The sequence below is a fragment of the Phoenix dactylifera genome, chromosome 13 (genome assembly GCF_051530095.1).
Source record: "Phoenix dactylifera cultivar Ajwa chromosome 13, Ajwa_hap1_PhDact_Kaust_v1.1, whole genome shotgun sequence".
NCBI lineage: Eukaryota > Viridiplantae > Streptophyta > Magnoliopsida > Arecales > Arecaceae > Phoenix > Phoenix dactylifera.
In genome coordinates, this window is record NC_143202.1 from 17246160 (window position 1) to 17266947 (window position 20788).

Sequence of the window (20788 nt, forward strand, 5' to 3'; positions counted from 1 at the left end):
GAATGTGGCCATTCGACCCCTTCTATCATTTGCCCAAGGTCGAATTTCAAGCCAGACTGGAATCCCCGTGGCTCGGCACAGCATGAAAGATCTTCCACCTTAGACTCTTCTTTATCGAATGATACCTCATGAATTCTGTAATGAAATTATAATCTGCAATGACATTCTATAATGACATTATATCATTATAGAGGAAGACTGTTTTGTAATGAATGACATTCTCTAATGACATTCCAATCTGCAATGGCATTTCATATCATATTTCATGAAATTCTATATCACACATTATTGGCTAGTTCTATACGCATTTAAGTGATACCATGCCATCCAACTAAGTTCATCACAAAGATCTGAAACCAACATTACATTCCACACAAGCTTCATACATAACCAAGTTTCATCAGATTCCATATCACATTACATCAAGTTTCATATTTATTCAAGTGGTACAAAGTTAAGTTTCATGCATAAGTTTAATCCATAAGTTTCATACATGTTTCATACATAATCACAATGGTATATGCTTCAACCTCTTTCTGAACCTATGCTCGAACCATTACTTCGGCACAATGTCAAGATGGCTATGAGGTATCTGTTGGGAACCCTAGTGGTCGCATGCATATATTTTTATAAATTTTACATCGAAAGCATACATTAAACTATTTAATTTCTATGCATGCTAGAGATCATATCTCTACAACAAAAATAGATCCAGAATTTTAAACATTTATTCTAAACAAGTATGCATGATTCTATGTCTAACATGTAATCATGCAGAATTTCAGCAACCTAGTTGATTTCTAATCCTAACTTCTAATAAGATCAGATCTCATACCTTTTTGCTTTGAGGACTTTGATGATGCCTTGATCACCTTCTGTAGCTGCACACGCGTCCGGCCTCTACGGATAATCCACGCGAAGCTCTAGGAAGATCTTCCTCCGCGGGAGTATTAGTTTGCGCAGAGGTGCTGCAATGGCTAAATCTTTCTCCGTCGAAGCACTCAACCTTTAATTTTTCTTCAAAGGGATGAAGAATGGAGATGAAAGAGAGGAAGGAGAAGAAGTGGGCAGTTGCTTCTCAGAATTTTTTCAGATCCCTAACCCTCTCAAAAATTGGCTTAAAGAAACCCTAGGCGTGGGGGTCTTTTTATAGCCAAAGGACCCCCCACGCCTCACACCCTTTTTAGCCAACTTATTTGGCTGATAAAAATCCTAAAGAATTCTGGTGAACCGGCAACTAAGAGAAGAAGAGTATTTCTCTTTTTTGTGCGCTTTGAATCTTCAAAAAATCAGGAATTCATACACCCCAACTTCAACCGCACGCCACCCTTTCTTTATGCGCCATACATCCCTACAAATTAGGGATTTCATCCTAATCTCTTTAGAAAGGTTTGAGGCTCCATTTTCTAGAAAAAGATGGGCACGCCTCCGCTGATTTCCCAAGCCAACAATTGGCCAAAAATAAAAAGAGAGGCGCTACCAATTTTGGGGATAAGGATGAGATGTCTTTCTTCTCCAAGAAAGAAAGCTAGGATCCTAAAATTTAGGGATTCTTCTCCTTATCAATTTCTGAATTTTTGAACTTATAATCCTTATCAAATAAGGACTTTTAATAGACTCGGGTCAAGCCCAATCCAATTGGGTCAAGTCCTATTAATTGAGTTCAGCTCAATCTACTCGGGTCGAACCTAATCTACTCGGGTCGAATCCTGATGAAGCCTAAATTGAATCTTATTCAATTTGGCTTAACCTAAGCTCAATCATTCAATCAATTGAGTTCATTAGCAATATAATTGCTAATTAATCCTTCAATAATTCAATAATTATTTTACTGCAACTTTTGCTTAAGGTAATTTGTCAACTGAATTGACCGATGTACCCCTGGACGATTCTTAATCGTTGATCAGCCATTTGATCAACGTAGAAACTTCTATACGTGTGACCCCATAGGTTCGAACCTAAGCCGGTAGCACAAGAACAACTTCCTGTACTAATCGAAATGACCATCTAGCAATGACACCCAACGTCTAGATAGGCCGAATGATTGCAAAGCAACATTCAAGAATCTTTGGACTATGGTTATCGTATATTTAATCCCTATGACTCCAAATACCTAGGATGACTTCAGAGTTCTGTCAACTCTTTAATCAGTGCATCCAAAATGTGTTTCAACTTTATAAATCCTGTGACTCCTCACAAGGATTACCCTAGCCAAGATTTTACTAAATTGAACACAAGGGCCATATATCCTGTTACCAGGAGGGGTCAATTCCATCTTGACTCACGCACCGACTTCGCAGGTACTTGACTGCACTCAGTAGCCTTCCATCACTGAATTAGAAATTCAGATCTGATACCAAAGTACAGTAAATTGCTTGCAAGTCACCGTGGTGATCTCAGGTCTAAGGGATACTTATACCCATATCCACTCGGAACATCTCTTGACAGCAGAGCGTTACAGAACTGGTCACGTTCAGTGAAGTGTACTCCTATATTTCACCTGTGTGACATATCAGTCTCTGCACTCCTTAATTAAGAGGATAACCAACGTATATGACATACAACGACCTATTCTTGATAATGCTATTATCTTATTAATAGCATATCGTTTGATCATGAGCAGATTTAAGGACTCATAGACAAATCCTCCTTTATCTTTTAAAAGAGTCCTAAAGACTTCATCACACTAAAAGAGTTCAAGATGTACAAAATATATGCGATGAATAATGCCAAATAACTTTTTATTAATTCATTAATTCATATACAATTCAATCATCAACAAGCTGACGATTGACTTTTAGGACACAATTTCTAACAGTATCAATTACTTATATACCAATAGCAAAAATATAATAATCTCTTCTCTGAAGTAGTTCAAATGAGTATCATTGATAACATTTCCTTTTTTCAGAGAATGCATTCCCTGTCTTTGAATGCGAAGAACATTACCACTGAATACATTTCCTGTCATTGAGAAAACACAACATTTGATCTCATTACAACAAATTGATATCATTGTATTACAATATGCAATTGCATTCCATACAACTAAGTTCAACATCACTTTCCAAAACCAAAACAAAATTCCATACAACATTACATACTATACAAAATCATTTACAAGTTTCAAACATTGCATTGCAGTCTATAATCACTATGTTTTCTTCCCTTTCCCACCAATTGGTACAAACTTTGGTGGTCTGCGTGCTCCACTGCCTGAAGTAGTGCTTAAGCCTCTTCCTGAACTTGTTCCTGAACATTCACTCCCTAAAGCACTTCCTAAAGGACCCCCGGCAGAAGCAACTATGCCTAAAAATAAGCATGCTCCTCTGCTTGAAGAACCTCTTCATGAAAGTCCTCTCCCTGATGCACCCTTGACTGGTCCACCTGTGCTTGAACCAGATCCTCTACCAGAGCCTCTTCCTCTACACTAGCATCACCTCCAACAACTGCAGCAGCTGCTCCTCTACCCACACTTGCAGCAGCGTGCATTGTATTCATACAAGCTAAACATTAATACAACCTAAACACCAATACAAGTGAAATAGGATGTAAAATCCACTTGAGATCCTTGTGACATATGTGATCTAAGCCAAGCTGTTGTTCCATATGTTCTTGGAGGCTGCAACATTAATCACATTCTTGGTTAGGGCCTTTTCCTAGCTCAGGGCTTTATATCTATAGATTTTTTGTACTGCTGTTCACTAACAATGATTATACCTTGAAAGGTATAACCCAAGTAATATCCATAGACTAATTTCTAATCCCAAGTTTGATATTTTGAAAACAAACAACATAATCCCCAAACAAATCTTTTCTAAAAACAAAAAGATTCATCTCATAAAATCTAAAATCAAAAAAATTGCAACGTACCTCTTTGTTGACTTCATGCTTGCTTTTCCACTTCGATTAGGAGAATGGAGGCTTCAATTTGGTGGAAAATTTTTTGATTTGGAGAAACACACCTTCCATTTTGAGATTTGGAGAAGAAAAGGGTTTCAAAATTGTGCAAAATCGTACGAAAAAGAAACCCTCAATGCTATTTCACTTCACAGGTGGGTAAGGAAGCACGACAGAGTCTGATAGAATTGACTTTAGGTGGGTTAAACCATAGATGGGTTTAGTGAAATCAGGCCTAACCTTAAGTGGCTGGACTGTAATTATCTCTTTATTTTTTTGTTCGTGCCATAAATTGTTTACATACTCATGCTAACCAGTCAGTCTACTTTCTGCTCACCAAGAAGAAGGGGGGAAGATATTTCACAAGGAAGCTCAATGAATAACTAGAATTAAATTGAAGAGCGATGCATGTGATTAGTTCAAAAGAATAAAGCACACAGTAGATGATCATCATATGGATCCAACTTTGGCTAATTGTGATGTTGCTTATAAAACTAAATTCAATGATTTCCTCTATTTTCTTTAGATGAAATACCAACAAAACAATATGGTGTTTCCTTTCCTTCATTAATTAATGAAAAAAATAGGATCCAAATCCAATGCTTTCATCTAGTATCATGGTCTCGATAATCTTTCATGATCACTAGCCTCAATTTTTTAAATTTTGCAATATTTCTTAAGGTCAAAGATGGAAGGCATTACTATTTACATTCATTAGTTCAATGTTTTTATTCCTTTCCTTTAATTATTCTTTCTTATTTATTCAATAGGATAACTTATAGAAAGCCCAAAAAGATATTTGTTGAAGGTGAGAGCTTCATGATTTTATTTGGATTAAGTTCTAATAAAGTAGGGCTTCAAAGTTTTTATAACACATCTTAATTTTTCATCCTCAAGGAAAAAAAATACCCTCCAAATAGAGAACCATCTCAATGTTTCTAAAAATGAATTTATGAAAAATAAAATGCATTTCATATTCAGTTGTACCATCAAGCTTTCTAATACAGGTAATTGCTTAACTCAATTTGTAAATCTTTGAACCAGATTATTAGATTCTTGTGAGTTAAATATTTATAAAACAAGGCCATGAGTTGATTATGGATTTTGTATCACCATATGAGAAATGCAAGTGGGATTTCATGAGAGGCCCAAATAAGTTTAGCCTAAAAGAAAAGATTCGGAATGATTGAGTAAGCTCCTAAGTAAGTTAATATAGAATCTTTTAATTATCAAAGCTTAGAATAAATATCAACTTGTATAATGGAATTGTCAAGGAAAACTAGAATTAGCTTAGTTCAAATTTGGATCTAGAATATGATAACTTGATTATATGATGGTACAAATACAACAACTATCTCAAGGGTTAATCATGACCTAGTGTACTTGGAAAGCAAGGATAAAATTTTGCTTGGATATTATAAAAAAAAAATGTTGATGATCTGGGATCATTAAGAAATTTTGGAGAATATTGATCAAAGTTGTGCAGCGAAAGTATAGTGAACCGAGTCTATTTAAATTGGTCAAAAATATTGACTGTGATGGAAGACTAGATTTTTCAATAATGAAGACTTTTGTTAATAAGAGAAGATGAATACTGTTGATTCTCAGATTAATCGTGATATAACTATGTTATCTCTCTAATGGTTTTTGCTATTTTTGCTATGCTAAGAAAATAACAATAATAATAATAATTTGAGTATATCATGACTCGAGTTAGTTAATTGATGACCAAATATGGTCTAATTTGTTAAGTATCTAAATAAACCATGCATTATTTGCTCCCATCTTATGATTTATAAGTTTAAATTAAAAGCTTTGTGGCATATTGAATCATGGTATCAATACTTTATCTTCTCAGACTTGCTCTTGTGATTTGATGCAAATCATTTTTGAGATAGACTATTGCTATCTAATGATCATCAGTACATGTTCATTTTGGTGAATTACATTTCTAGCCATATAATGATTTGACTCTAAGGTTGTTCATTATCCTTTGAGCGATCAGCACACTACCATGATAAGTGTATGAGATCTATTTGAAAGATGATAATTTCAATCCTGTTGTGAATTGATCCTGATCCGATCTAGAGTGAACTTACATCAAGATGACGACTTCAATCTTAGATTTTAGTTAGTCACTTATCTATTGCTAATCTTGCTGGTTTTTGACAACTGATCCAAAATCATCTATCGCACTGGTTTTGATCGAGAAGAATACGATCTTGAATTTATATTACTCAATGTGGTGAGGATCTTTAAATTTGAAAGGCCTAGATCTCTTAAATTTTGAGGACGAAATTTTTCTAAGGAGGAGAGAATGTGAGATACGGGTAGAAGTCAGCAGCCCCAGCCGACTTCAGCCGCGTCCTCTTTTGGGAAGAGTCGGAATAGAGGATCGCGATTGCGATCCTCTCTGACTCCTTTGGGTGCCACCGGGGCGAAGGCACCACGGGCATCCCGCGGCACCCCCCTCCAGCCAATCCGCGGCCGCGGATTTCGCTCGGCCGCCGCGATCACACGGCGGAGAGCCGTTACAAGGGGGGTGATAAAAACCCCCTTCCTCTTCCTCCTAAAACCACCTTCAAGCCCTCCTCCCTCTCCTCTGTCTTCTCCTCTTCCTTCCTTCCTTCCTCCTCCTTTGCCTGGTGACCGGCGTGCTCTCCCGGCCGAGCGCCGTCCGAATCCCCTTCGCAGCCTTTCCCTGTTCCGTGACCTATCCCCTCAGTTCTGAGCGCCGCCGCCATTGCTAGCTGCCGGACCGAGCCCTCCCCGATCGAGATCTCCCTTCCGCCGTCTCTGCCACTGCCGGTAAGCCCTCTTCCCTTGTTTCTCTTTGATCTAGTCGAATCAAGCATGCTTTCCTCCCTTTGTTTTGGCCCCATGAACCGAGATCGTTCTCGGTTGATTCTCGACCCCAGCCACCACTGCGGTCGGCTGGCCGTCGACCTGACAACGGCCTCCGCCACCTAGGCTGGTTGTCTAGACCCCCCCCCGGTCCTTTCTTCCTCTTCTTCTTCTTCCCCTGTCCGTGGGGGGTTTGGGGAAGAAGAAGGATCCTGTTCACAGGCCCTATTCACTGCGGGCCCAACTTGGGCCCGGTTCGAACCCGAAACCCGAAACAAAAAAAAAGAAGAAAACCCGAAACCTAGTTCAGATCCGAAACCCGAAATTCAAACCCAGTTCAGACCTGAAACCCGAACCCGTTTGGCCAATAAATAGAATTTTACAGTTACGCCCTTGATAGTATATTATTGCACAAAAAAGCCTTCTGTAATTTATGTTTGATCCCTATAAGAAATATTTATTACGTAAAGATCCTCAAATATATTATTTAGTCCCTTCACTCAAGTTTTATTATAGAACAGTATCCCATAATTAAGTATTAGTCCCTGCAATTAATTTTATTGCATGAATAATCCATCTAGAGGCCAACTTTGGGGGCCCTATTGGGCCGGGTCTATGCGGGCCCATTGGGTCGTGTCCGATGTGGGCCCTATCGGGCCATGCCCATCATGGGCCAACTCTGAGCCCTGTTGGGCCGTGTCCAATAATATTGATTTTGGTTTTGCTTAGCTCTGAAATTAACAAAGAAATTAATTAAACAGGTGTATCTGACATGTTTGCCTAAAGTGGGATTTAAAGCAAAACGAGGTAAGTAACTTAATACTTCAAGTGTGATTTCCAAATTATTTAATAAATTGATTAAATTTTGACATATGTTTTGTATTCAGTAAAAAGGGCCAGACATGTTAAATTTTATTTGAAAATTATGTTATACGCTCTAAATTCCGTAAAATATGGCTGGATAATTTAAGAAATCTATTTTCTTATGTATATGCATTCTCAGCATGGCTATGATCTATTCTGTTCTGCCCCGCCAATGGGGATCATACGTTGGACCTGTCGACGTATAATCTATGAGGAACCGGTTTCGACACCGCACCACCGGTGATTAGAATAGTGGATTTGAACACCGGCTACCATCGGTGGGTAAATATAATGGATTTGGCACTTTTGTGCAACACCGGCTGCAATCGGTGGATAAAAATAGTGGATTTGGCACTTTGTGCAACCCATGCCACTGGGTTACGTGGCCGTAGCCTAGTATGTTGAGATTATGATATCAGAGTTTTTGTAAAAGTGATAAGTTTTGAAAAGAGAAAAATGATGTTACTTGTGATTTATTCCCAGTCATTATTTTGTATTTTGATCTGATATGCTTTGACCCCACTCTGGGGTATTTTGTTGCTTACTGGGCTAGTGTAGCTCATTATTCTGTTTTCTCTGTTTTTTAGATCCAGAGGCTTGATCGCACGGGATTGGGGAGTGCGTTAGATTTTTCAACGATTCCTTCAGTTATCGGTCCTTTAGTTAGATTAGCTTGGACATTTGAATTATGCTGGCATATGCTATTTTGAAATTTGGTAAGGCTGCTTTTAAACAACTTAAAAATTTATATCATTTTTAAGCATTCGTATTTGCTTTGATGTAATCTGGTGCCTTGCATGCCTGTGCGGCCCGCCATGCGAGCGTGCGGCGTCTGCCGCGCCTCGGGCTCGGGGCATGACAGATATCATTGTATTACAATATGCAATTACATTCCATACAACAAAGTTCAACATCACTTTCCAAAACCAAAACAAAATTGCATACAACATTACATTCTATACAAAATCATTTACAAGTTTCAAACATTGCATTGCAATCTATAATCACTATGTTTTCTTCCCTTTCCCACCAATTGGTATAAACTTTGGTGGTCTGCCTGCTCCACTGCCTGAAGTAGTGCTTAAGCCTCTTCCTGAACTTGTTCCTGAACCTTCACTCCCTAAAGCACTTCCTAAAGGGCCCCTGGCAGAAGCTCCTATGCCTAAAACTAAGCATGCTCCTCTGCTTGATAAACCTCTTCATGAAAGTCCTCTCCCTGATGCACCCTTGACTGGACCACCTGTGCTTGAACCAAATCCTCTACCAGAGCCTCTTCCTCTACCACTAGCATCACCTCCAACAACTGCAGCAGCTGTTCCTCTACCCACACTTGCAGCAGCCTGCATTGTAGTCGTACAAGCTAAACATTAATACAACTTAAACACCAATACAAGTGAAATAGGATTTAAAATCCACTTGAGATCCTTGTGACATATGTGATCTAAGCCAAGCTGTTGTTCCATATATTCTTGGAGGCTGCAACATTAATCACATTCTTGGTTAGGGCCTTTTCCAAGCTCAGGGCTTTATATCAATAGATTTTTTGTACTGCTGTTAGCTAACAATGATTAGACCTTGAAAGATGCCGTGGCTTTGCCTTTGTTATGGTAAGGGCCACTAATTTTGCTCTATTATAACTTGCAATTGGGATAGAATAAACAACTATTATAATCAGTCTTAATGTAAAATGGCAGTTCAGCAGGATGTAATCTGACTATTTTCTCCTTTTGAATCCTCATCCTCCTTTGCCAAATAGTTTCCCCAATCACTCTAGCTTTACACCCTCTTGAATTGTACTCTTCTTTATGACATTTTCCATATCTTACAGTCTTATTCTTCTATATCTCTTCTTAAATTTTTTGGTCTGCCAAGAGGCCTATGTACATGTGAAGGGATAGGAGCAGGCAAGCCAGTTTCAATCCACTTATTTTGGCTTGGCATTGGATGAATTATCTCCTGATACGTGGTTAAGTAAACCTCCTTGGTGTAACAAGAGTGGATATAGCTCTCTGGCTGTTGCAGATTCTTGATAATGGCTGCCACACCATGTTTGCAAGGGATCCTATTGAGATCCCAAATCCTACATGTGCAAGACCTTGTAGTCAAGTCAACTACATATTTTTCATATCCATTATCCACCTCATAATTCAACCTTCCTACAAGTGTAGCATAATAATTCCTAGACTTCAATTTTAGGACCTCAAGTTTGTCCTGCATATTAGGACAGATTGGTCCAACATACCTCTCCATACCAAGTCTTTTGATATTAAATCTTTTCATCGACCCAACTCTAATCCACTCCAACATAGACAATATAGGCAGGCTTATTCAGGATATTAAATCATGGCATTGAATTACTCATTCAGGTTATTGAGGAAGCAGTCACTCTTGGCCCTACTGCTGAAGTAGGCCTTGGACCGTTGGGGTGGAGGGATCTTCTTAAGCCACTCTCATGCTTTCTCATCAATAGTTCTGATGTATGCCATCCTCCTTTCAAACTCTTAGGTAAGGTTCGTCGTCTCAGTATCGGACTCCGTACCGGTGTCATACTAGCACAGTATCGGTAGGTTATGGTACAAAGTTTTTTTAACATACGGAATATCGATACGCCATCTGTACCGGATACTGGTACCGGACTGATATGGTACGGTATGCTCTGTACCACCTGGTTTGGGTGGGTACTGCATACTATGCTTTGAAGTAATGGTTGCACAGGCTGCTTTCTACATTGCATCTTTCAACTCTTCTTTGAAAAATTCCCTGAAATTACTATACATGTGTCTTAGTAGTACTCCTACTTCACCCTAGGAAAAAGCTACTCAATTGCAGGGACTAGACACTGACATGTAATTAATATTGTATGCAGGTAAAACAGAACAAAACTAAGGAATAGCAAAAATATGATGCAACTAATAGAAACATATACTTTCTATCTATCTGATATGAATACTATCCCAATCTCATCAGGCCTGCCTATATCTTCATCGAAGATATGAAGAAACAACTCCAAGAGTCTTTGTTTTCTTGCTCCACAACAGCTGTTGCACCAGAAAAGACATTATCCTTTCCATCTCTACAGATAGCTAAAAGTAGCCGTCATCCAAATCTTTCCTTAAAGGAAATATCCATCTAGACCTATGATAGGTCTTTATCCACCCAAGAATCCCACCTTCTGAGCATGGTATCTGTTGTATATCCTCTTGAAAATAAGTTGTTGATCCTCATCAGAAACTTATACTGTAAAATCATATGATTGCCAACATTTGTTTTTCTGATCCTTTTAGTATAGTCTCTCAGTTTTCAATTCCGAATCAACTAGTTCCTACGATGCTTGATATGGTCTAGTTGGTCCTAGTACTTACTAGCTACATCCTCTGCGCATCATTAGTAATCATACCAGATATACCAACTGAAAAAGTTTACATCGTTCAGTACAAAACAAAATATAATCTATCATAAAAAGAAGGAAACTATGTAAAATTTTAAAAGATACGTATAATTTGAAATATTTTTATGTCAATTCAAAATAGTAATTACTGGTGTGAAAATAAAATTTTCTTTCTTACAAGTTGTTATAATCAAAAAGCAATTGCGTAATACCTAAAAAATAATCATTAATACTAACACTTTCATATTAATTCATTCTACATTTAAGAAACGAGAAAAAAATTCTTTTGAGCATTATATTAGTGGCGACAAATGAATCCGCTACTAGTGTCCTTGGAATTAGTTATGATGATGCACATATATCGCCATAAATGCTAATGGTATTTGTGGTGGTAGAATTTTGCTATCACCAATAAGTACAATATTAGTGACGATGCTATCATCGTCACCTTAAGAATGGTATTAGTGGTGATGTATCCATTGTCATCACTATTACGATAAATATTAGCGACAATGAATCAAGCTGCCACTAAAAATATTATTATTAGTGGCGATGTCTCATATTCGCCATTAAAAGTAATTTTGGTGTCAAAATCCTTTTACCCGCCAACAATAATGAGACATTAGTCGCGGCTTTTTTTTAGCTATTTATGCCGTCACCAGTAATATTATATATTTTGTGGCGAGAAGAATCACCGCTACTAAAAGGTTAACATTAGTGACAACTTTGAACACTTGTTACAAAAAGCACAGTATTAGTGACAACTCTAGATAGTTGCCATAAAAAAGTTGCCACTAAAATGGTAAAGTCTTGTATTGACTTCTTCATCATTTAAGCTAGTCCAACCCCTGCTAAATGGGATCGAACATTGTAATAAACAATTTCACATACACAGGAGCTACTGCATAATCATTTAGACTAATCCAACCACTACTAAATGGGAACGACTACTGTAATAAACAATTTCACATGCAAAGGTAACACTGTATAATCGTTTGAACTAATCCAACCACTGCTAAATGGGACCAACCACTGCAATAAAAAATTTCAAGCCCTCACTATCAGAAAGAAAAAGATCATAAACTCATAAAATAGTAATATCCATAGACTAATTTCTAATCCCAAGTTTGATATTTTGAAAACAAACAACATAATCCCCAAACAACTCTTTTCTAAAAACAAAAAGATTCATCTCATAAAATCTAAAATCAAAAAAATTGCAACGTACCTCTTTGTTGATTTCATGCTTGCTTTTCCACTTCGATTAGGAGAATGGAGGCTTCAATTTGGTGGAATTTTTTTTGATTTGGAGAAACACACCTTTCATTTTGAGATTTGGAGAAGAACAAGGTTTCAAAATTGCGCAAAATCATATGAAAAAGAAACCCTCAATGCTATTTCACTTCAAAGGTGGGTAAGGAAGCACGAAAGAGTATGACAGAATTGACTTTAGGTGGGTTAAACCATAGGTGGGCTTAGTGAAATCAGGCCTAACCTTAAGTGGCTGAACTGTAATTAGCTCTTTATTTTTTTGTTCGTGCCATAAGTTGTTTACATACTCATGCTAACCAGTCGCTCTACTTTCTGCTTCACCAAGAAGAAGGGGGGAAGATATTTCACAAGGAAGCTCAATGAATAAGTAGAATTAAATTGAAGAGCGATGCATGTGATTAGTTCAAAAGAACGAAGCACATAGTAGATGATCATCATATGTATCGAACTTTGGTTAATTGTGATGTTGCTTATAAAACTAAATTCAATGATTTCCTCTATTTTATTTAGATGAAATACCAACAAAACAATATGGTGTTTCCTTTCCATCATTAATTAATGAAAAAAATAGGATCCAAATCCAATGCTTTCATCTAGTATCATGGCCTCGACAATCTTTCATGATCACTAGCCTCAATTTTTAAAATTTTGCAATATTTCTTAAGGTCAAAGATGGAAGGCATTACTATTTACATTCACTAGTTCAATGTTTTTATTCCTTTCCTTTAATTATTCTTTCTTATTTATTCAATAGGATACCTTATAGAAAGCCCAAAAAGATATTTGTTGAAGGTGAGAGCTTCATGATTTTATCTGGATTAAGTTCTAATAAAGTAGGGCTTCAAAGTTTTTATAACACATCTTAATTTTTCATCCTAAAGGAAAAAAAATACCCTCCAAATAGAGAACCATCTCAATCTTTCTAAAAATGAATTTATGAAAAATAAAAGGCATTTCATATTCAGTTGTACCATCAAGCTTTCTAATACAGGTAATTGCTTAACTCAATTTGTCAAGACAAATGCTACTATCAACCTTTGTATGAAATTCCCTGCATCACATATTATCTGCACATGATATTATCAATCAATATAAAAGTTTGATACAACCATCAATATCTGTCCCCTTAGGAACCCATATCCTTTTAATTGTTACTTTTACTTATTTTTCTTGTATTTGACCCATGGGCTGATAGACACACCTACATCACCGAGTTCGAATAGAATCGGCCGGTTCTGGGTGGGTTCCCGGCCGGTTTCGGGTGGGTTCCGAGCCTGTTTTGGGCCGGTTCTGGACCTTTTTCGGCCAGTTTCAGTCGGTTCCGAACTGGTTCCAGGCAGTTTGGGGCCAAAACCGACTCCAATAGCCGAACCGACCCGGTCTCACCAGGTCGACTCGGTACGGGCCGAACCGGATAGTTCAGTCCGGTTCGGCCTTCTGTTGCCTAGAGATGGTCACCCAAGAGGGAGGGTGAATTGGGTGTTTTAAAACTTTTCGCCTAATTAAAAATAAAACACACAAATGTATGAACTAAAGTAAAGAAAGAGGAATGAGAAAGGTCAATCGCAAACACAAGGTTTTATAGTGGTTCGGAGCTTCCACTGCTCCTACATCCACTCCCCAAAGCACCTTTGGAAATTTCCACTATAATCCAAGATTACAGTCCGGTAGTTTTGCGAGTGCACTACCCAACTCGTTGTTTTACACCGGGCTAACAACAAACCCTATAACCCCCAATTTCACTTAGGCTTGGGACGCCTTTCCCTTGTTCCAAGTCCCTTGACTGGAACAAGCACCACAATGAAAGGTTTTACAAAGGATTGAAAAGCTCTAAATAAGCAAATATGACAATGATAAACAATAGAACCCGGAAGAATCCTTTTGCCGTTGGAAGCGTGGGAAATGATGATTCTTCCGATGTGGATCGCGTAGGCTTGAGTATGAGCTTTGAATCCCGAGCGGAAGAGAGTGGTTGAGCTTGAAATCACTTGGGAAGCTTGAAAGCACTTGATTTCTTCACTTGAATGCACTCACTCCCTTGAACTTCTCTCTCTTGCTTCTCTCTTAAATGATCTAGCTTTGGGTTGGTGAAGAGTTGTTGAGAAGCACTTAAGAGGTCCCTTTTATAGCCCAAAAAGCAAATATAGCCGTTAGAGATAAAGTAAAAGAGATTTGAAATTCAAACCAAACCTGCAAAAGTTGTCAGTCGCGTCCCAGGCGCTCCGGAGACGTCTCCGCTTCAACGCGAGACGTCTCGGCTGTATAAATTTACTTTTCACTTTGTTTGGCGTCGACTCGGCACTTTACGGGGACGACTCTGGAATTGTATCGTTTGAATCCTTGTTTTTCTGTTTTTCTGAGAGGGTCGTCTCGGTACTTTACGGGGACGTCTCGGCTTGTTTGCACTTTTTGCATGGGGACGATTCCGCTGCCTTGGGGACGACTCCGCTGTTATAACTCCGAAAAACATGTCTTCTGGAATTCTCTGAGAGAGTCGACTCCGCTCTTTCAGGGGACGTCTCCGCTGCCTTATCACCGAAAATGACATCCTCTGGAAAATCCTGAGAGAGCCGACTCCGCTACCTCGGGGACGACTCGGGAAGTCTGCTTTTTACTTGCGGGGACGACTCCGCGTACGGTGGGGACGTCTCGCGCATATCTCTTGAAAACTGCCTTTCTGCCGCCACTGAGAGAGTCGACTCCGCTACTGAGAGAGTCGACTCCGCTATCGCGGGGACGACTCGGCAGGTGCCGGGGACGTCTCCAGACGTGCCAGTTCTTCCTGTTTGTGCCAGAGACGTCTCTGAGACAACCCGGAGACGTCTCGGCTGTCCCTGAACTTTTTCTTTCATCTCAAAAATTCTTCAATAAGTCCTTAAAAAATCATGGGAACTTGCCTAGACATTTCTTAACAATATTCTTAATAAAATACATGAAATCCTCAATTAAATTGTTAAGATAAATGGAATTATACTCTAGTGTTTTGTATTCATCAAAATCCATTAGGGGGTCAACAATCTCCCCCTTTTTGATGATGACAAAACACTGAGTATATGCAAAATTCGAATTTTAAACATATACACAGTATTTGATCAGATGTACAAGCATAATGTTTTGATTAGAGCTAGATACAGTGTGCATAATTCAAAATAGTCAATTTTCAGTTCTATCATTATGCATAAGATTGATCTTTATAGCTCTTAAGCAATTTTAGCATATCAACTGAATTTGAATTAAGTTAAAATTTGAAAGCTAAGTTCTTTTTGACTCCCCCTTTCTTTTCCAGAAGGGCAATTATCTAAAAGCCAATATTTTTCAATTTTATCTTTTCTAATTCAACTTTGGAGTATGAATTTCGTATTTTGCATTCAAATGTATCCAATATCCATATTGGTTCTACTCTTAGTTCTACTCCCCCTTCTATATATCTACTCCCCCTTTTTGTCATCAACAATGAAGGGGACAAATTATCCTTCTATGAACTACTCAAGGAGATTCAAGTTGTGCTCCCCCGGTCCAAGTTATTTCTATTAAAGAATTTTAGTCATTCATATCACTCCCCCTTTGTTTTGGAATTCATTTCAGACTCCTCTTTTTGTTTAACATAGTTATCACAAGATGTGCTCCCCCTGTGTCATATGCATGGATAAGTTGTGTTGAATTTGAATACTTAAGGTATGTTATGAGATTTTTATGGCACATCACAAGAAACACATACACAGTCACAGAATCACATACACAGTAGCACATACACAAGGTTTCAAAAGAAATTGTATTCATGTATCATTGTAAACCTTTGAAGTCAGTACATAGTTAAAAGAAGAAATCATTACAAGTATTGATTTCTACTACAAAAAGTGTTTCAAAATAGCCTAGGGTATACAAAAAGAAGATCCCTAGATGTCTACAAAAAGTCCCTTATCGGCGACGTTGCTCATAAGCCCTACAAGCTGCATCTATAAATGCATTGATTGAATCCATTAGGGTCTTGAACTGATCTCCCTGTGACTTATGGAAGGCTGCCACGAGTGCTTCAAATTCTATGGTTGCCATTTCAATTCTTCCTCTAAGTTGGGCAACCAAGGTGCCCACATTTCCTCCTGGGCTTGTCAACTCTTTAAGACTCTTTGAAATGGTCTTCAAGCTGTCCTTTAGCTCAATTGATCTGATTGTTTGGGTGGCACCCACACCAACTATTTCTTGCGTTGTAGCTTCAATTTGAGCTCTAATTTCCTTCAGCTCTTGTAGAAGCCCTTCATGTGAAGCTCTGATGGGGGCCAACTCAGTAGAGATCATAGATCTCATTTCCTCCCTCATCTACTGGCAAATGACAGATGCTAAGGTACGCATCTGGTCTTCTGATAGGAAGGAGGGCCCACTGACTGGAGGAGGTGGTGGCATGGATGTGGAAGGTCCAGCTGAGCTGGAGGGTATATCAGGGAAATCCATGTGGCTGGGTGGAGGAGAGTGGTAGTCAGACTCCTGATGTGGGATCTCAGGCTCTAGGGTTTGAGCTTTTCATTTTGGTACCTTGACCCAAGACCCATCTACCTTTTGAAACTCCATTCTTCGCATTGTGCCCTCATTATAGTAGTCGGTGTTTCTTAAGGGTTTTGCAGGTTCATTTTCGGGAATGTGAACCTTAAAGTGTTTAAATACTAGGGTAAATATCATGCCATAGGGTATACTAAACCTAGAATACCTATGACATAGAGCAATGTAGTTTAACATGAGTCTAGGGAGGTTTAGAGGAATCCCTAGTAGGATATGGTGCATGATAACTAAATCTCGCTCCGAAACAAAATCGAAGCGACCGGTTTTAGGAAACAAGACCCGGTTGACAATACTTAAAAGTAATCTCATCTCGGCATTTAGGTCTTGTGAGTTCACTACATCAAGAGGGCCGCAGTCCTCTCGTCCTAAAAGTAAGTTTAGGGCTATTTTCCTTTGGGGATGTGAGGTTGGAGCCTCACCGTCCTTAGGAATTTGCAAAACAGTGGATAAGATGTCCTCACTAATTTCTACTAATGTCCCCCGGACATATGCAGTGTACCCTAAGTCCCCTAAAGCCATATTACTAAACATTTCTCTAACAAGGCCGGGGTAGGTCGAGGTATTGAGGGTACCAAGGTGCTCCCACCCTTGGGCTCGGAGTCTCTCTCCAATAGAGAACCCCTCATTATCTAGAAAGTGAAAATCTATGTACCTCCCGGTTGTCACTGTGCGATTTGCACAGGAAATGGTTGTGGTCGGCGGAGCAACCGGAGGAGACGGCGCGGAAGGTTCTTCCCTCCGTTCCTCACCGTCGGCCGCTGCCCTAGGACGCCTCCCACCAGTCCTCCTAGCTCTTTTGGGTGCCATTGAATGGAAATCCTAGGGAAATGAGGAGAAAGAGGCTAGGGTTTGTGTTGGAGAAAAATGGAGGCTAGGGTTTTTGTTTTTGTCGGGGATGAAAGGGAAAGCTCGGGTCGGCTCGAGCTGTTTCGACCTATTTTAAAAACCCTCGTTCGGTCCCCGAGACGTCTCCGCGACTAAGGCGAGACGTCTCGCCTGGGGGGACGTCTCTGCGATTTGCCAGAGACGTCTCCGGCACTGAAAAATTTCAGACTGAATTCTATCTTTTCCCAATTTTTTATTTAATCACCCTAATCAACATGATTTCTTTTGATAAACACAGAGTGAATTTGTTTGTGATCCTCCCCCTTAATAATACATCCTATAATAATTTGATAATGATTTTTGAATTATTAATATTGAAATGAGGAATGTTTGACCAAATTTCGAATACCTATGAAATAGGCTCTGAAAATATCTCCATGAAGAGTCCAAGGGAGGGTAACCATCCTCCGGAAAATCAAACAGTTCGTCATTTAGCTTAGATGAATTCATGCTTTCACTTATGTTTACCTTGAGGTGGATTACTAGTTTGAGTAGCAAAGCAATGCAATACAAGTTCAATTTATTTGCTAGGATCATACAAGCTCAAAGCATTCCTTAAGAAGTTGAATCTATCTTTACAAAGGGGCTTTGTAAAGATATCGGCCAATTGATTTTCAGTACATACATATTCAATCATCACATCATTTTTCAGCACATGATCCCTAATAAAATGATGCCTAATCTCTATATGCTTTGACTTAGAGTGTTGGACAGGATTTTTAGTTAAATTAATTGCACTTGTATTATCACATTTAATTGGTATATTATCCATTTTGATACCGAAGTCTTCAAGTTGTTGCTTAATCCAAAGAACTTGGGCACAACAGCTTCCAGCTGCAATGTACTCAGCCTCAGCTGTGGACAAGGCAACTGAATTTTGTTTCTTGCTAAACCAGGAAACCAAATTAGCACCTAAGAATTGACATGTGCCACTTGTGCTTTTTCTGTCGAGTTTGCACCCGGCAAAATCAGCATCGGAATAAGCAATTAAATTTATGTCAGATTGTTTAGAATACCATAAGCCTACATTAGATGTCCCTACCAGATATCTAAAAATTCTTTTAACAGCTTGCAAGTGTGATTCCTTAGGACATGCTTGGTATCTAGCACACATACAAACACTGAATAATATATCTGGTCTACTAGCAGTAAGGTAAAGTAATGAGCCTATCATACCTCTGTACAATTTGCAGTCTATATTTTTACCTTTTTCATCTTTGTCAAGCTTGCAACTTGAGCCCATGGGTGTGCTGATTTCCTTTGCATCCTTCATCTTGAATTTTTCCAACATTTCCTTGATGTATTTGGACTGACTGATGAAGATGCCTTCCTCTGATTGTTTTATTTGTAGCCCAAGGAAGAAGTTGAGCTCACCCATCATGCTCATTTCAAATTCTCCCTGCATAAGCTTGGCAAACTCTTGACAAAGACTATCGTTAGTAGCACCAAAAATTATATCATCCACATAAATTTGCACAAGCAATAAGTCATTTCCTTTTCTTTTAATGAAGAGGGTTTTGTCTACATTTCCTCTCTTAAATTTATTTTCAATTAGGAAATTACTTAATCTTTCATACCATGCCCTAGGAGCTTGCTTAAGTCCATACAATGCTTTATGCAATTTATAAACGTAATCTGGATGTAAGTGGTTTTCAAAGCCTGGAGGTTGTCCTACATAAACTTCCTCCATTATATAACCATTTAAAAATGCACTTTTTACATCCATTTGATAGAGTTTAAAATCCATGAAGCATGCATTGCCAAAAGTAGTCTAATAGCTTCTAATCTAGCAACAGGAGCAAAAGTTTCATCAAAGTCTATTCCTTCCTCCTGATTATAACCTTTGGCAACTAGTCTAGCTTTGTTTCTTATGACTATTCCATCTTCATCTAGTTTATTTCTATACACCCACTTGGTGCCTATAATTGTAACATTAGGGGGTCTTTTCATTAGAGTCCAAACTTCATTTCTTTCAAATTGGTTTAATTCCTCTTGCATAGCATTTATCCAATTATCATCTTTTTCGGCTTCTTCTAGTGATTTAGGTTCTATCTTTTCCCAATTTTTTATTTAATCACCCTAATCAACATGATTTCTTTTGATAAACACAGAGTGAATTTGTTTGTGATCCTCCCCCTTAATAATACATCCTATAATAATTTGATAATGATTTTTGAATTATTAATATTGAAATGAGGAATGTTTGACCAAATTTCGAATACCTATGAAATAGGCTCTGAAAATATCTCCATGAAGAGTCCAAGGGAGGGTAACCATCCTCCGGAAAATCAAACAGTTCGTCATTTAGCTTAGATGAATTCATGCTTTCACTTATGTTTACCTTGAGGTGGATTACTAGTTTGAGTAGCAAAGCAATGCAATACAAGTTCAATTTATTTGCTAGGATCATACAAGCTCAAAGCATTCCTTAAGAAGTTGAATCTATCTTTACAAAGGGGCTTTGTAAAGATATCGGCCAATTAATTTTCAGTACATACATATTCAATCATCACATCATTTTTCAGCACATGATCCCTAATAAAATGATGCCTAATCTCTATATGCTTTGACTTAGAGTGTTGGACAGGATTTTTTGTTAAATTAATTGCACTTGTATTATCACATTTAATTGGTATATTATCCATTTTGATACCGAAGTCTTCAAGTTGTTGCTTAATCCAAAGAACTTGGGCACAACAGCTTCCAGCTGCAATGTACTCAGCCTCAGCTGTGGACAAGGCAACTGAATTTTGTTTCTTGCTAAACCAGGAAACCAAATTAGCACCTAAGAATTGACATGTGCCACTTGTGCTTTTTCTGTCGAGTTTGCACCCGGCAAAATCAGCATCGGAATAAGCAATTAAATTTATGTCAGATTGTTTAGAATACCATAAGCCTACATTAGATGTCCCTACCAGATATCTAAAAATTCTTTTAACAGCTTGCAAGTGTGATTCCTTAGGACATGCTTGGTATCTAGCACACATACAAACACTGAATAATATATCTGGTCTACTAGCAGTAAGGTAAAGTAATGAGCCTATCATACCTCTGTACAATTTGCAGTCTATATTTTTACCT

The 20788-nt window shown here is 38.4% G+C and overlaps 1 protein-coding gene across 3 annotated transcripts in view; it reads right to left on the minus strand.

Moving 5' to 3' along the window:
* Window positions 1–8502: 8502 nt before the first annotated feature.
* The window catches only part of LOC103696767 (cell division cycle 20.2, cofactor of APC complex-like), a 37544-nt gene continuing 25258 nt past the window's right edge, over window positions 8503–20788 (minus strand). Inside the window, exons 7-8 of one of the 3 annotated variants that reach the window (XM_088710189.2) lie at window positions 12225–12316; window positions 8503–8948 (exon numbers count right to left, since the gene is read on the minus strand). The gene's annotated coding sequence lies outside the window, so the exon portion shown is untranslated. Of the gene's footprint in view, window positions 8949–11506; window positions 12029–12224; window positions 12317–20788 lie in introns of those variants that run through there. The other 2 variants (XM_088710188.2, XM_088710190.2) reach the window with 2 other exon arrangements.